At 31.9% G+C, this 15,351-nt stretch overlaps 2 protein-coding genes across 2 annotated transcripts in view; both read left to right on the top strand.

Annotated features, from left to right (window-relative positions):
* LOC121117966 (XK-related protein 6) overlaps positions 1–15,351 on the top strand; it is a 492,224-nt gene that overhangs the window by 410,955 nt on the left and 65,918 nt on the right. The gene's annotated exons all lie outside the window — the stretch shown is intronic.
* The window catches only part of LOC121118066 (RAS oncogene family member Rab40), a 91,301-nt gene that overhangs the window by 43,837 nt on the left and 32,113 nt on the right, over positions 1–15,351 (top strand). The gene's annotated exons all lie outside the window — the stretch shown is intronic.

The raw sequence follows: 15,351 nt of genomic DNA, 5'->3' as shown, positions 1-15,351 counted from the left end.
CACGGAAATGATAACATATAATTATATCAGTTGTGTTAATTTTTATGGATACTATTAAAGTTAACTTGAAAAGTGGTGATGTTTTTGTTTTTTGGAAAAAAAATCTTTCGTCACATTTAACGTGATTTGAGTTGATGACTGTTATTAAGTAATTATATTTTATGTATATTACTTCCTTACTTCAATTAATTCATGACTCCTATATCAATATAAATTACCTTCAGATAATCTTAAAATGCATCTATATATACATACACATTTTTTTCTTATCTGTATAGATACAAAATGTACAATTGAATTTATATACAAGATGATTTTCTTTTGTATTATATGCAGTTTTTAATCTTTCATTTTTTTAGTACATTTTTTTTTATATTCAAAAACCTAAGTTAGAATAGTAATACAAATAGCAAAATTGGTCTAAATACTTTCAGAACAAATTAATTATATATTATATGCTTTACAAGTATTGTATGGTTTAGCAAGTCATGTATATTTTATTCATTTATTTAGGACTGAAGACTACAGTCCCGTCCAGTTCAGTGCTTATAAAGTTTTTGTCCTTGATGAGATCACTCAACTTTATTTATTATTTTTAAATTAGTTTTAATACAGACAGGCCTAAAGACCGGTCCTAATACTGGACGGTACCGAATAAATCAGGACCGACACAACACTATCTATAGATATCCATAATCAAATTTTGTTGAAATGATCAAGGAGCAATGTCATCCTCATAGAAACCGACTCTGAATGGCAAATAAGGTGTAGAATTGGCCCATTACATCATCTGTAGTTTTTTATATGGTTCTAGATAACTTGGCCTATCCAATTTTTTCCTTTGATAATTTTGCCGTGAATATTTTTCCTCAAGATTATTCCACATTCACTATTTCACTTTTTTTTCTTTTTCTTCTTATCTACAACTGAAGTACAACAGAAAATACCAAAGGTAAGATCGAACCTACAATGTAAAAAAACGACGAATATGTAATATAGCAGAATCTCAAAGAGGCAAAATGTCGCGGCAAAATTACAAGTCATGCTTTTATATACTCTACAACATAGGATCAGAGTAGTAATCCAGTAGCAATTTGAGTCAAAATATTTGCTTGTGCATAGGTAAATACTGATTTTGACCGATTATAGAATGAAGTGCTCTAAATTCCAATATTTACCCACGTAGTGTTCTGAGCGTTCATTAGTTGAAGTTGTTAAGCTGCGAACATTTTCTTACATATATGTATATGAAGAATATTACTACAGTTAGAAGAATTGACTTAGTACCAATCAAGGGCGTGATTAGGATTTTTCTTTAGTAGGGTGTTATGCAAAAAAATATTATGTCAAGGTATTTTTTAATAAACATATACATTGGATGGCTTTTTATTAAAAAAATATGTTTTCGGATGACTTTTTTTTATTAAAGACATGGCTCTTTATTTTTCGACAACATTTTTGACAAATATATTTTTTTTTGCTATGTTGTTAAATTTAAGCATTTTGACAACAATCATTGCTTATAACCCAACAAGTAAAAATTGAAGAACAATATTTTAGTCAGGGGGAGGGGGTGTATCCCTAATTACTAACTGATTCGGGACCTTTATTTCTGTTTGGAGGAAATGTTAAGAGATATAATATATATTATATAGTAACGAGTTGATACATTTGAAAGATGTATTAAGCAAAGGTTACAAAGACCAGAAATAAATTTGTTTCTATGGAATTCTCCCATTGTCAGATATATTATACAGTATAATATGTTAATTAAGAAACAGAACTGTCATTGATTTTGTAGAGATTTTGTATAAAATTTCACCTTACATTTCTTCTAAGTTGGTTCACTTTATGCAAATAAAAATAAATGAGTTTCACACTTGTAAATATCGGTAAACGACTTAAAAAGGATTAAATATCGATCTACTGTTTGAAATCACTGCCTTGATCGAACTATTCCCCAAATTTGTCCACAAAAAATCAATTTTGATATAATTGGAAAAAATCAAGACTCAATATTCGTTCCTAAAATGGCTATATGTTTAATCTAACAAGACAAAAAATAAATGAGATTCACACTTGTAAATTACTTTTCTCCGTTGTTTGTTATACAATTCCATATGGAAAGGGAATTTGGTATTTTTGAGCATTAAACCATTTGATTTAACCACAAAAATTACATGCAATTAAAAAAATTTACACTTTATCGAGTCTTAATTAAGTCATAAATCTTAAATCTCAGGTAAATACTGTAATTTTTAAATGAAATTGTTGTTTAAATGTCGTGTCCTTCTTTACAAGAATTCTGAAAATAGTAAAATTCACTTTCATAAAATTATTACAATACAAAAATTTTATGTTTATTTATTTGTTTTCATTACACAAAGGTCTTTATTTGTAGGTTTTTTGCAGAGGTAAAGACTCTAGACTTGCGACTCGACTTGAACAATTTTTTTTTTGGTCTCAAAAGTCCTTTCATTTTTTTTCACTGGTATTCAGGTACTATTCAGAAGTATTTTTTATTTTCTAAGGACTTGAACTTGATTCATTGAAAATATGTAAAGACTTTGAGTTGTGAGAACAGACTTGAGACTATACTTGGATTTGAAATATGATGACTTTTTTCCACCCCTGATTTTAAGTTAGTTTTAATCAATATTATGCTCATTTAGTAATAGCATTACTGCTACCAGCATTACCAGGAGTTATTAGGTATCGACAAACACACGAATTTTGATTTAATAATATAGAAGATAACTCCCCAACAAAGCTTTGTTCTTACTCTCCGTTTGTTATGATCATACTCACACTTAGCTACTCACTCAAAACTTAAATGTTCTCTTCTCAAGAATAAAAAAATAATAAAACAGCATGAGAATTTTTTTTAATATGATTTTATGAGCTATGGGGAGTCATTGCTAAACCTGATCTACAGTCCCATTCATTTTTTTACATTATATAAAAAATACTATACTTTCTTTCTCTTTTAATATGAGTTGAACTAAACGCTTCCGATATTGAATTCATTTTATACAGTACTTCTATAGGTATGTTATATACTATTAAATTATATTAGTTAAAGTCAAAGTCAAGTCTCTTGTCTTACAAGAATAGATTAAAACTGATTTAAAACAATCAAATTTATCATAATGGTTAGGCTCGAGAACTTTGACCCACACTGTATACTTTCCAACGATAACTAAATGCATGCATAATTGACCTTTTCCAAAAAATGTTGACATATTTTGGTTAATGCTTTTCATACTTATGTGCCGTGTACTTTTACAACCAAATTGTACATGTTAAAATCCATCAATAGGAGATGATTATTTAAATAAATATTTTAGAGTAGTACTTGTGATAAGGATAATGCAATAATGGAAGATTCTATGAATGTCCACTATGAATGATGTAATTTTTAACTTATGTGATTAAAATCACTAATTGATAAGTATTGTATGCTACATTATAAATTTCAAATGATCACTTTTATGTTTCTTGCAATTACATAATAAATATGTAATTGTAATAGATCAATTAATAGTTGATAATTAAAATTACGAATGATATAATTAAATAAAGCTTATTGAGACGTGGAAATGGAAACTTGTACAGTCTGCTTATACACCTTACCACTTGCACAGGAATTGCAATTTGTACACAACATATATAAATTTAACTTCGTTCTATATTTGCTAGGAGTGTCATCTTGCAGCTATGCACATTTTGTTGGTTTGATCATCACGTCCTTATGTTTATTATATCTCGCTACCATTCATATAAAAAGAAACAGAAAAAGGCCCAAAATCGTTTAAAGGTTCGTCAATTCTTCCTACTTAGGGAATTATCATTTAGTAATTGTTGATAAATTTTCACAACTACTTAACAAAAAAGCTCATTCAAATTCAACCAATCAGCGTTCTGATAAAAGGAAGAGGAGCAGAAAAATTAACAGTTGACAACAAAATATAGTGTTAATGTTTATAATAGTGAGGTAACATTGTGTCAAGCTTTATAAAGGTATGAGCGTTATTTGTTTACTAGAAACCGAATCCCTGCACCATCTTGTGGCCATATATGTTTTGTTCATGCTTTAATGGATGATCGCTTCCTAAAGCATGTCTACCCCAAATTATAAAGGTTGCTATAATTAGTTAATTATTAAAGTATTCTTTTGTAATTCTGGAACGTGAGACATTTTATTCAAATTCATAACTTTTTTTATTTTAATTCGTTAAATTCATATTACCTTGATTTCGAGATTAACAATACAATTACTATTATATACTTGTATCTTGAGTACAATCGTCTTACTTAGTAAAATCAAATTTTCACTCCTGGATATTTATAATAACATCAACTCTTGCTTCTTCAATTTATGAATGATGTTCCTTTAAGGAAATTTTGGCATTTCGTTATCTGACTGTTATTGTGTATTGCTGTCAGGATTTTATATAAGCAAGTAATTTCTTTTCTGTCTCACTTACACACTGTATCTTGACTTGTTCAATAAACACTGTTCTACTACAGAATTCGAGTAGCCTATCCTTGGATCACGGGGCTGACTGGACCTTGGACTTGTCTCCATCCATAAACCTTCATTCCTCTGCAACCAAGTCCAACTTCCGGAGTCTGACCTCAAAAGACTCAATTAAAGATCTCTCATCGATCGCCGCTCCTCTACATGAGCTTACAAGGCAAAGTGTGGGCTTTACGTGGATGGATGAGGCTAAGGTGAGTTTTAGTCAAATCAAAAAAATATTAACTAATGTACTTATGCTTACACACTAAGGTCCCGCTTCTCCCTTGTTCCTCTCAACTGACCCCTCACTTATTGGGCTCAGAGAAGTCTTTTCCCATCTGGGGAATGGAGAAGACTATCCTACTGCATATACATCCCGGAATCTGAGTAGCAATGAGAAAAAATACTCAGAAATCGATAGAAAAACCACTGGAGTCATATTCGGCATAGAGAGCTTTGAGTGCTAGCTCCTCAGCCAAACTTTCTAAAAAAAAAAAAAAAAAAAAACAGGCCACATGCCTCTCTAGTTTATTCTTAACACTCAGCAAGACCTTTCTACTGTAATTTCTCCTGTTTTGTTTGATTATACAATCATTAACGTCAAAGGGATTCACAATCTACTCGAAGACACTCTTTCCCGAGGTCCTCTAGACGACCCTGAACCAATCATAATTCCTGACGCTACTGATGAATTAATGTGCCTGGGTATATCTTCTGCTGGTTCAAACGACAATGAGTCCCTAGCGGCTGTGAAGCATCTCTTTGCCTTGACATAGAAGCAGCAAGAACAGGTGATTCATACAAAAAGACACGTCATCCCTTCTCATTGAAAAATGGATTTCTATTTTGGGGAATCCGCCTTACCATACCCTTTTCCCTCCGACACATGTTCCTCGACGATCTACATTTATTGCATTGAGGAATTATGAAGATGAAATCGGTTGTGCAATGTAATCTATCGTGGCCTAACATAAATAATGACATTAGTGACTTCTTCTAGCGGCTTGTAAAACATGTCAATGTCACACCCCATCTCCTTCTTCAAAATGCACCTCCTTCCGCCCTCTAACCCTTGGGAACGCCTTCATATTTATTATATGAAAGCCGTGAACAGGATACTAATCCTTATGGATGCAGGCTTAAAATGGATTGAGACTGCACGGATGTCCTATACCTCCACCAAAAGCACACTTACCCAGCTTTTTCACTGGTTCACAAGATGGGGATTTCAGCTACAAATACATTCCGACAATGGTTCCCAATTCTCAAGCTCAAGTGCCCCCCTCTCATCCCTACCATCCCGAATATAACGGGCAGTCCGAAAGAGCGGTGAGGATCGTCAAAGATATCATGCAGAAGAATCATGGAACATCACTAGATGAACTCCTCTTCACATACCGTTCTACTCCTCTGTCGCGCGGCAACTCAACTGCACAACTCCTATTTTCAATGCCAATGCGCAACCATCTGGATGTGTAAAAGTTATAACTCTCGTATGCTTAAGTGGGTCCCTGGCACTGATCGAGAGAATGGGAACAACTATATGGAGTGTAATTATTAACGGACATATTAATCAACTCTGACCTCGTTGGAGATTGATAGAGGGGTAGGGAGTCGATTTTGTGTATCTACGTTATTCTTTTATTTTAGGATGTAATTCTTTTTCCGACTCACTTACACGCTGTACCTCGACTAGTTTTATAAACACTGTTCTCCTACATCTATTTTATTTCTTTCGGCTAACCCCTTATATTATATCCTCTCTTGTATATCCTATTACTAGTTTATAAACACCCCAACTATGTGATACAATTGGAGTATTTTGTAAGTTGATACAATTTGACTGAATTGAGTAAGACATTCTGAATTTTTTTCCATCATGGACCTAAAATTTGGTATTCTCCTATAATTTTATAGTACCCTTAAAATATTCAGGCAGGTTTAAGATCATTTATCACTACCATTTTCCTTTATTTCCTTCATCTCATAGCTGGTCAAATATTTATTTATTTTATCCCTTCTACCTTTCTTTCAAATTTCCATGAACTTATCTTGCATCTTTCACCCTTTCTCACAATTCTCCCCCCCCCCAGATATCTTAGTGTAAAAATGTGGAAGCAATAACAAAAAAGCCAACGCGTGTGCAATCTTATCTACGTAGGTCAAGAAGTCTGTTACATCTCCATATAGCCAAAAAGCTAGAAACTTCTGCAGCAACAATATGGCAGGCTTCTAGACTGTTTCAATGTGGTCCTCCTCCAGCCTTGACGTCAACTCCCAGAACTTAGCAGTTTGGGGCCTCTTAAAAAATAATGTATGCCTCACCTCTCATTCATATTTGTATTTGCTCTGAGTTGTCATCATGACAGGTTGGGAAGGGCATAATATGTTCACTGGGGTGTCGGGACTATTATTGCTTGTAAAGCAGGACACAGTGAATAAAAAATATAGCTAGTTTATATAAATTAAGGATAATTAATTGAAGAATACAAATGTAAATCACACTCAATTTTGAGAAAAGTCATTTTAGCTTCCTTTTGTGTAAACGTATCACATTAGTTATAAATAGTGATGGAGTTACTGGGAAGCATGAGGCAAAGGTGGGAGCGAGTCTTAGAGTATTATTGAATTAAGGCCCTTGTTATATCATCTGCCTGTTATATGATTATTATTTTTTATTTTTTTTGGGGGGGGGGAATAAGAGCATTAGAAAATTTAAAATATTATAATATATGTAAATTTATTTTATAATGTCTTCATTTACAGAGAGATTTTAATAGAAACACGACTTATTAAGTAACAAACAAAAAAGAAGAAATAGTACATTTATCAACCTTTTTTCTTTTTCTAATTGCTATACATACTTTTTTATTTACCTCTGTTTATACTACCAGGTGGTCCATTGAAATCTGAATACTTACTAATTCAATAAATAATTAAGGTTGAGAGATTGAAATTAATTCATGGTTCGATATATTAAAGCATAACCAATTAGTTACGAGATAAAACAAACCTGAGTTTTCTAGCTTACGTATAAGTTGATAAAATGACACATGAAGGTGATGGATAAATTTTCAATCGTGAACTCCAAGCAGTCAGAAAGTCCGTAACATTAGAGAAGCAAAAGGGCTCTCTCAAAAAGCCCAAACCGATCCCCCCAGGAGTTAAAGAAAACATACTAGACAAATCCCCTCTAGTATATGAGGGTCCATGCAAGAGAGCTATAAAAAAATTAGGTCGAAAGAGCCACTTTTTACAAAAGCAATGAAAGAAACCTTCGTTGCAAGACTCATTTAAGTTCTTTTGAACTCTTTTTCGACACTTCTGGCCCCTGAAGCCCTGATGTCAAACAGCTCGACTACACCTTTCTGGTGCAAGTTGATGGGAAGGCCTGTAGTGTTTGTTATATAAACACTGAGGCCCTCAAAGCTTCTGTCAGACAGCACTGAGACGCCATAAAATAGGGCTACATCTGTAGCTGGTAACAGTCCTTCCACCCCCGCCTTGAATCTATTATTGCCGCTAAAGGTGGCTACATTAATTATTAAAAGGGATAAGACGCTCATCTATTTTTAGTATTAATTTTGTTTAAATTATATTGCTAATTAATAAATTATACCTTGTTGAAGTTTTAAATTAAATGTGTTCAGATTTTAATGAAACACTCGGTACTATACTTATGTCCCAATATTTCTAAAAGGACAGGAATACAATTTCTTGTTGATCCCTTGTCGGATATATATACAATTCATTTTAACAATTATTGAGAAATAATGAGAAAGATTGTTTTGGATTACAAGACATAAATAGCAGTTGCTATGATAGACTCATCAGGCCAACTACGAGATGGTTTCAACCCTTGTTTTCCTGTTTCTTTTTGGAAAAAAGGTTGCCTAATACAATAAAGGGAACGACGTGTTAGGAATCATTAATAATTATTTACAATGTTTTTTTTAAATATGACCTGCCAGTATATAAAAATAAAATGAACAAAAATTGAACGTGATAATCTTAACAGTTTGAAGAATGTTTGATTGGACTACAGCTAGGCTGTTTTGACATTTTATCAAATCAAATGAAAGTATCTGTGAAAGAAAAAAAATAAACATAATTCCCACTCCTTATATATATATAGACTATAATTACACGAATGTCGATTCTCAATTTTATTCTGAGTCCAACAAAGGCTTACACTAATCACTCCAAAGGAAATCCTCATGGTTATTATAATTCTTTCATAAGCACATGTACTAGTTATTACTTAATTTTCTCAGATGTTTCCTTCTAAAGAATTAAATAATAATGATAACAGCTTTAGAAAATAAAAATCATCTTCAGGTTGCTACAACAAAAAATCTATCACCCATTCTAGGCCACATTTTATGCAACACTAGCTACATCTTTTGGTATTCAATTGTAATAATAAAAATATACATATATTTTTAAAACACATTGCAATGTTGTTATATTTTGATATAGATTAGCTCCTTATTGTATTCTTTAAAAGATAAAATAATCCTCTCAAAACTCTAATAAAATTAATAAAAGACATCTTTTAGATAAAAACTCTCTCTCAGAACTGGGCATAATTAAATGTGATGACTGATAATATAGAGAAATTAAACAGGTTTATAAAGATTATTTCTTATTCAAATCCTCGTTTTTGAAAAATCCACTTTTAATAATCACTTACTAATAAAATATAAATCCAAAAATTGGCCTAAAGGAAATGATACATGATCATGTAAGTTAATTTTCTAGATGGGTTGAAATGAAAACGAAATCATCAAACCCGAGTCAAACACGTCGTTATCATTATTGTGTCTCACAACTTCTTCCCAGAAAATAAACATAAAAAAGTCTCAAAATCAGTTGGTAGTTAACCATCAGCCAATTTATCCCAACTGTAGAATTATTCTTCAATATTTTTTGGGAATTGTTTACAACTTGACAAGAGCTAATTCAAATTTAACCAATCAACGTTGAGAGCATTGAATAGGATAAAAGAAGCGGAAACATAGGCTGTTCATAAAAAAAAAAGTAAATTTTTGTTAGTGAGGTAACGCCTTGTTGCTTACTCCAAATCTAGTAAAGTCCAGTAACTTATCAGACAACAAACGGTGAAGGGCCCCTTCTTTATAGTAGTAATACATTTTCTTCCCAAAATCAATTAACATGGAAGCTGTCTCGCTTCCACCTTCTTCTCGTGCTCTCAGAAATGCCTAGTCCTACTTATGAATAAAATTGAGCCGAAAGTATGGATAAATATCTTTTTTGAGATTAGAACAGATTAAATAGTTGTTGCTTCTGCTCTTTTTTTCTTTTTTGCCTATTCTTTGCCAAATCATTGTTGTGATAACATTTCCTTTTCATAAATAATTTATAGTTTGCCTCCTATTTTCGTGCAGTATAATTAATATTATTAGTAAAATGCCCCCAAAAATTAAACTAAATAGTTTATATTAACTCTCCTCTAGTGTTGTTTGAAAAATAGAGGATTCTCATTTCCGGAATTGAAACACTTCATATTCTATCCTCCAACAAATATGGATTTTAATTTTTCAAAATATGTTTTAATCAATAGTACCATATCTCTCACTCAAGCTCTCACCTTGTGTTCACTCATTTGCCCAGCCCCACTTATAAATATCTTAACCCTGCCTCAATATTTAGTACAAGAGAAGGGGTCCTTTCACTTCATCTAAGGTAATATTTAGTCATGAAAATCCTGCTGTATGTTTTAGATTGCCCGATTTTTTGGAATTGGTAATTTGTTGAATGAATTTTCTTTTCCGAAGCTGTTGTCATTATTATTTAACTCCTGAGTAGTCAACTTCCTTTACTACATTCAATTATTTTCGAAACCTGATTGAATATTCGTGTGAGCAAATAAAAGAGGTGAGTAACCTTGAGGATTTGCTGTGCAGTTATAATTGTTGTACTTTGATTAGAATTGAAGATGGTTAGTGGAGTAATTCTTGCCAAAGTCCTTGTTTATTTCCTTCTCTTCCTCATCCCTCGTCACAGCTGATCGTAGCTGTTCCAATGAAATGTCATGTCATTTAAGGTGCTCTCCCCAAAAACATTCTTCAAATTTAAATTGTGTTACCATTTTTTTTTTTTTTTTTGACACACAATTTTCATCATATATAATATTGTTTAAACCTTTGTATTTATTTACTTATAATCCAGAATATGCATATATTTATTATGGTATTTTGAGTTTAATTTTAATTGGAATGGATTTACGTGCATAAAAGTAAGTAATACAAAAATAAATAATATTTATCATGATATTTCCTTTATAAGCTATTGGTAAAAGGCATCGATTTTGAATATATTCGAGATCTTTTCTTTGAGAATAAAGATAATTAAGGAGCGAAAGAGCATATTATTATTATTATATTTTATTAACACACAAACAAGGAAATAACGTCCCAGGAAATTAGTCTTTATATTTAAAGAATAAACATAAATACAAATATAAAAAATAGTCATTCGTCATTCAAACATTTTATTGATTATCTCACAATTTTTTCTTACTGTAGGAAGTATGTAACTACATAATATTATGTTTCTATGATGTTTTTATTAGTGTATTTCGTATATATACATTAGCTATTAGCTAGATGATGACAATAATTATATTTTGAGAACCATTTACGAACAAATACAAGTTAACATGTCATATTTAGTACTAAGTACAGTTGAAGACACAATATTTTGCATAATGACATTTGAATAATTTTATTTTACATACAATGGCCTATTATTAGAATTTATATAATTTGAAATAGACTTTAAGTCATTTACTAAAGTCTACCTTTATTTCACACATATTCTTTATGAGCAGTACATATTTTTTTACATTGAATTACCATTAATTTATCAATTATATCAAACATTGCTAGGAATATGATAAAGCAGTATGTTACCTCACCAACATAGGTACATATGACCTTTTTAGAAAAAAATCCCCCTAAATAATTTTTTCTCCACAATAACTATTTTGTAAAAAAATGTTTCCCTCAATTACCTTTTTTTTCATTACTTTTTTTTTCTAATAACCTTATATTTAGAAAAGAAATCATTAAATTGATTTGTGGGGCTATTTTTTTTTTTTTTTCATATTAATGATTTTTTTTTATCGATTGGGGGGGGGGCTACAAGATCTGCCTCTGTGTAATCAATATCTAATGATTTTGGGAAATAATCTCCATCAAACCACACAAACTGGTATTAACCATTTACATTCTTCATCCATACTCCTAGGGAGATCATTCTGCTTGGGTCGATCTAGATGCAGTAAGCCACCGTCTTGCAACTAAATAAGTACGGTGCATCTTTTGGAGTAGTGATCTTGAACATAGTGTTAAAGAACTGGAATCTAAGTTTTACACACATGTGATTCTTTCATCAGCTGTCTTTGGTTTTTACTTGCTCAAAAACAACTGGAACTGCACTTCATTTACAGATGTCATTTTCTTTTTGATGTACCTATTGCACACAAACATTTCAACAGTGACAATGGTGAATGTGCTGATGCAAATCTAAGCTGATTAAAAGCTGACTGTGCTTCTTTGTTTTTCTGGAGGAGCTTTAGAGGTCTTGTTTCCCCTTTTCATTGAATGACGATGTATAGTCACAAACCGTGAAGGTATGATAGGAAGGAAGTGATTTACAGAATGTATCGCCAAACATGCATCTGAGTTATACTTAAAAATCGCTGAGTGTTGTTGGTTTGTTATCCGTCTTCTATCCATATTTTAAGGATCGTAAGAGAAATAGTAACTTATGCCAATTACAAGACAATTGGTGTCCGACGTACGGATAACAACTTTCTATGCAGACGGTATGTTTGCAAGATGGTAAAACATTCGACAATCAACTTCTTTAAGAACGCTGAACCGCCCAGCTTCTACACTTCTAACATATTTTCCTTTGACAACTTTGTAGTTGTAGCATGTATCTCATGAATTAGAAAAGACTGTTTTCTGTTACAACACACAAGCCCAACTATCATCCTCCAAACTATAGAAAAGGAACTTGATCAATGACTCTTTAAAACTGGTATTTCTGAGAGATTGAATCCAGTTACTTGGGCGTTTCTATAATGGTCCAATATTATGGTAAGCAACTTGAATCTGTCTCGCAGTTCTTAATTAATGGAGACGGCCATTTGTGAGAAACAAAGTGAATATGTTCCCATCTGATGAAAGCATTTTCTAGAGAATAAAGTTTGACACTTCACCAAGTCTGAACGGAATAGCAGAGTTCATCTGAAAATGTAGGAAGAACAGTGCATCGATGATGGTTGCATACATTTATGCTGGAAGGGTTGTTGAAACTTGAGACTTGATATATAGTACTTCATAAGAGCTGCTTTGGGAGTTTTCTGTATTGTTCCATCTACATGACTAATTGACAGTGGAACTTATGTAAGTGGATACTTGCAAAACTTAAATCGACACTATCCACTGACAATGTTTTGTATCTTTCATTTAAATATTATCTATAAAGTTTATAATATGTAATATACATAGTAAGATTGGAAATGTTATAATGTCCTGATAAAGCAGAATCACCATATTATTGTAATTTATAGGGGGTACTTTTTGGGGGGCTGACTTAATTTTTGCGTACATAAATTGATTATCAGTCTTGGTTTTTTATGATGTCCTGAAGTAGTACTTGATGCAAGTTTTGTCTATGTATTTTATGGGGTGAAATAAACTGTAAATTAGCCGTTTTTGGTGCAATATCGGGTCTGATCTCACTTTTCCGAAGTTTTTTTGTCAGTCTTGGTTTTTCATGATCTCCTGACATAGTACAATACATTGTTACAAGTACCATTTGGTCAAAAAATCCGTTCAGTGGCAATGTTCAGGAGGGTCTGGAAGCAACGCTCAGCAGAGGGATAGGGAGTAAGGCTGACAAAAAAAATGCAATTTTCTAGCTGACATAATTAATTTCAGGGGGTCAAACCTTATGTACCTTATGGAGTGAAATCTTCCGTGGCAGGCTCCCAGACTATGAATATTCAAAAGCAAATTGATGAACGTGAAAAAATATATATACTTTGAAGTTGTAAATTTAGAAATTGTGTCACAGCTAAGGATTGGGTGTACTCCTCACCCTCAAAAAGTCGTGGTAAGTCAGCACTAAAAAGTGGTTATTCCATGAAAGTGTTAAAGCATGAGTAGTAGAAACTTGTTAGAAAATGGAAGAGTGTCAACGAGTCCTTCTCTCTTTCCGATATATACAGTTAAAAATGTCCTACCAATGAACCATTCAATTTTGATTTCCTTTTTCCTATAATTTTAGTCTATATTTATCATAACCTTTACAGTTTTTTTGTTTTTGTTTTTAGGTTATCTGTAATTTGTGAATAAATCTCATTTAATACTGCATCATTCTATTTAGATACAAATTTACTTTGTATCATTCAGTAAACTGTTGCTTTCTTCTACTATGCTTCTCATTCAAGAGCGTTTGAATAGGTAGACTGGAGGGGCTGTATTTAAGGATTTTTTTTCTCAATAAAGGTCGTTCGGTCCAATTCAGACCCGTCCCAAAGATTTTGCTTTAAAAAGTTAAGCAATCTCCTCCCCCCACACACACATACAAAAAAAATCTTGTGGCACCCCTGTTAGTAGTAGTGTTATGATCTCTTGTTAAACTATGAACAATGGGCTACTATTAGATGAAGAATTGTGTAACAGTGGAGGAAGTTTAGCTAACTACCAACTGATTTTAGAACATGTTTCCTCCCTTTTTGTGCAAAAAGTTGGAAGATACAATAAAAATAACCTTGTGGGATGAAAAATTAGTTTTCATTCTCAGTTTGGCATAATAGTACAACACCAACAATACATATAAAATATTCAATTCAAAATTCAATATTCGGTAAAATTTTCATATTTCGTTTTGTCCAGATTCACCCCTTTTATGTTTGGCATGAAGTAATTATTTCCCCACATCCCCAGCTCGGTGTTATCTCATTCCTATATAAATTAACACTGTATTTAATTGTCAGGTGTAGATTTTTTTTTTTTTTTTTGTTCTTTTCTCCTATTTATTCCTCTTTTATTGATTAAATTTGGATATGGTCTTATTCAGCTATGAAGAATTCACAACAATGATTAAATAACGATTCTATGGCAAGAAAGAATTGACTAAGTATCAACTGATTTTGGGTTTTATACTGTTTATTTTTGAAGAAAAGTTTGTTAGGTACAATAAAAGTAACAAAGTTCCAGATAGGAGTTTCAATCAAGTTAATCTTTATCATGCCTTGAAGTTCTCTAATTTATCTCGACATATAAATTACTGTATATTGATGTTAATTTTTCAACAAATTTTACAGATCAAAATAAATATCTCAATAGTTGAATAAAACTATTATAAAATGGCTGCCACCCATTTTCTTAGCAAAAACATCAATATTGATAGTGTTTAAGTAATCAGATTTGTAGTTTGTTCAATATAATATGGTGTAATATGCTACGCGAATTACACTTGACAATTTACTTTTTATGTAAACAATACAACCCTTAAAAAGACATAAATTTAGTTTGATACTTTTTTTTGGTAATTTTTTTGAGTTCTTGAATGAAAATCTACTCCAGGACACAAACGTCCTTCCCTTTAATACCAAAATATTGTTTTTTTATGTCCCAAAATACGGAATGGATGACACAGGTGTATGAAATCAATGACAAAATATAAGTAAAAATCGTTAACTACCACATTTTTCCACTACCTATGGTAAAATGGTTGGATTAATTCAAATTATGTAGTAAGTCTTTCTTTTAATAGTCCCACAACTA

Source organism: Lepeophtheirus salmonis, chromosome 1, assembly GCF_016086655.4.
Source record: "Lepeophtheirus salmonis chromosome 1, UVic_Lsal_1.4, whole genome shotgun sequence".
NCBI classification, from domain to species: domain Eukaryota; kingdom Metazoa; phylum Arthropoda; class Copepoda; order Siphonostomatoida; family Caligidae; genus Lepeophtheirus; species Lepeophtheirus salmonis.
This window is presented reverse-complemented; position numbering and strand designations above follow the sequence as displayed.